Here is a 3,682-nt window from a genome sequence, read left to right as displayed (position 1 = left end):
AACTGGAGATGCTCGCGTCTTATCTTTATCTTTATATATAGTTGACCAAGAGGTCTACGTGAGGCTGGTAGTGGGCCCCACAGGGCAGAGCACGGAAAGAAAACTCAGTATAATAATACGTGTCACAATAGCTGAACATATGTTGTCTGAATTTGCAATTTGGGTAACATACCAGAAATGAACACATCTCTCAAATATTGCATTTACGTTTTTGCAGACGAGTCAAAAAGGAAATTGCATAACTGGTCAAAGCGTCTTTAAATAATCAAAGAGATAGCAGATGGCCTTGTTTATCTGCATCTGCCTTCTCAGACTTACATTGTCCAAAGGGATTCGAAAGCAAGTAGTGTCCTGTTGGATCCTGAAATGAATGTTAAAATTTCTGATTTCGAAAGATAGCTCGATCCAGATGCGATTGTGGAAGGTCTTCAATACGACACATAGTAAGATATATCATCTGTTTCAGCAATCTAGTTAAAGATCCAACCGCCTTATTTCTTTTTCACGTGTTTGCAAGTGCACAGCCATGAATGATGATCCCATTTTTCATTTGCTAGTGGCTATGCAGATCCTGAACACGTTGCTACTGGGGATATCACAGAAGGCAGATGTATACAGCTTTGGCATTGTAGCTCTTGCGATAATATGTGGCGAGATGTAGCGGTCTTATATGGTGAAGGCGGACAATAGCTCATCTCCAGGATCATTTAAGTAATTTTAAATTATCATGACATAATCAGAGTTGCAGTAGTGTGATTTTAAATTATCTGCCACTGCATTTTAAATTATCATGCACTGTAATGATGAGTGCGATTTTAAATTATCTCCAGGATCATTTAAGGAATCTGCATATAGTTAAGCTCTTGCATGAGAGCCCGCTCCCTTTACTTTTTCTTTTTTTTCTCCTTCACATAGATAAAAATATCATATAAGCGGGCTATAAGCCCACTATTATACTTGCTCTAAGGTGGCTTTGCTCTGCGTCCACTGTCATGCTAACTGTAGGCCCAGCATGTTGGAAGTTGTGGCGATGCTCTGCTGCGTCAGGAATGGGAGATTGTCACCAGCCTACTGCTATCACTGAGTAATAATCAGGGTTAGTAGTTGACCGAGGACGGCCAAAGATTATTGGCCATCACATTCGCATGTATGTTTACAATGGGCATGGACATCACAAAAGAAGTGAGATTCTGCATTCTGATCTGCTCTTGGTCGCCAAGTTCTGTTGAAGGTGAATAAATACCCTGAATCGGGCACGTGGCTTGGGAGCCAATATGCGCCTTTGGAATAGTTTAGATATATCACAGTGCTCCATGATCACAAATACTACACTACCTCTGTACCATAATATAAGACGTTTTTACAGTAAAAAATGTCTTATATTATGATAGGGAGGTAGTATTTGGTAAAAAAAACTGGCAAGTGCCAAATATTTTTGATTATGAAGCCTTATGGTTTTCTTCTTGTTATTTTTCTACTTTTGAGGCACTTAAAAATAAAAAAACATGGCTAGCCAACAAATGTTCACTTGCTTGTGCGCCCGTTCAAACACGCCAGAAAGGAAGGAGAGTTTCCTTCGAAAAGTGCATATGGAGGCCGAGTTCAAGGACCCTTTTTTCAGGAAAATTACTGTTTCCCCGCCTCAAAAAAATCTGAAAAAGGTATACTCATAAGCATATATTTGTAGTATACATGTACAAAATTTCATGAACATATATGTACATATGTTCATTTTCTTTTTCAGAGGAATAAACATATATGTTCATATGTTCATTTTCTTTTCCAGAGGAATAAACATATATGTTCATATGTTTCTTTAGGATCATATGTGATGCACACAAAAAAGACAAATACATAGATTAAAATGGGCTTTCTCTTTATTGTATTTAGACCAAATATTTGTCATTTTAGTTTAGCATGCAAGTAATCGCATTAGTTAATGAAACCTTACACATACTTGAGAACAGGTATATGCATTTGTAACTTTTTTTATATTTTTGAAACTCTTAAATATGATTTTTTTTTAACGGGCTCCCTGAAGCCCGTCCTCTATATACGCCACCCTCGGGATTTTTTCCCTTCTCCTCTGAATAGGCGAATACACCTGCACGCTAGGATTCGCACGGGTTCAGAGGTGTGGAAACTATACACGCTCGTTTCATCCAGAAAAGAAAAGTGCAAAATATATTTTAGAAAAAATAGAGAGTTGCACCTTCAAGCACTTTGGAGAAACCCCATGGCTCTTTCTTACGATACATAATACGTGTAGGAAAAAAAATCCTCAGGTGTTCAAATTATCATGAGGATATGAAATTACCTGACTTTGACACCATCGCACACCCGTAACTTTGTTGGCACTCAGATTTGCCGTCCGTCACAAACCACAAAGCTATGCTTTGCGCTTATTTGCTATCAACACTAACTGGAAAGTCAATAAAATAAACAAATCAAGAGAGAGTGCACGAAGTATATTATAGTCTACTATTTAGGGACGTTGTTAAGCTTAATTACTTCCTCCATTCAAAAATATAAGATGTTTTAACTTTTTTTGAATCAAATGTATATAGACATGTTTTAGAGTGCTGGTTCACTTATTTCAGTCGGTACGTAGTTCATATTAAAATATCCAAAAACTAATATTTATGAACGGATGGAGGCGGCCTATATATTGAGGAAAGTAATGTTAACTTAATTGAATGTAACAATAAAAAACTAGGGTTTGCTAGCTCTCATATAGATGAGAATTAACTAACTCACATCTAATCTAGTGTGCAGTAGCGGTACAACCGTTATATGCATGAGTTATTTGTGATGACCAGCATATGTAGTTCATGCAACAGTGGATGCAGACGCTTTGAGACTCACACATCAACCTTAATTAATTTAAAATGCAAGAGAAATGAGTCATATCTTCCACACCCAAAAGAAAACCTAACTAGCATTACTCCTCATGAGTTGTGTACCTTGATGTCATATTTGACACATGCTTTCATTTATTTATCTTGTTTCTTTGGTGTTGGGCTCTATATATAACCTCTCATATTCAATCAATGTTTACACAATCCACTTGGATCTCTGGTTGATTACACCAAAATCAGAATGTAACTTCTATCTACGGACATCAACTGCTAAGCTAGATATCATATCTACAATTGTGCTATTGTCACGGCACCAATGCAGATATTAGAGGAAACTAACCAGCACATATCTCCATTGAGGCCCACGACGTTTGTCTTCTAAAGAAACTAGTTACAGAGAGCCCCCTAGGAAACATTGATGGATGTCACTTCTGGTAGAGCGCGAGATGCACGGGAGAGCGACACATGGCACGTGGGATACCTATGTTCTCGATACATCAAAGTGTTTGCATCTATTTACTTGATAGAAGATGTCTCTTTTTTACATATGTCCAGGATGTTTCACATGATAATTTCTTTCGGCCTTGTGGCGTGTAACTGAATTTTATGTTTTTTGATTTAGTCTGTAGCTTAACAATGTTATTGATAGATCAACTGGAATGCAATGAATTATGTTCTTCCGCTTTTTCTTTTAGTCCCTTCAATCCAGAGGACAGCCTCAAGGTGGGCGAATGAGGGTTGGTTTGAAGCAAACACTCGAGGGGCAATGTTGTAACTCTGGGCAAAGGTGGTGTAGGGGCGGTTCTGCCCACCATGGTACGTTC

This window comes from Triticum dicoccoides, chromosome 7A (assembly GCF_002162155.2).
Source record: "Triticum dicoccoides isolate Atlit2015 ecotype Zavitan chromosome 7A, WEW_v2.0, whole genome shotgun sequence".
Lineage (NCBI taxonomy): Eukaryota > Viridiplantae > Streptophyta > Magnoliopsida > Poales > Poaceae > Triticum > Triticum dicoccoides.
Note: the sequence above shows the minus strand (reverse complement) of the source record.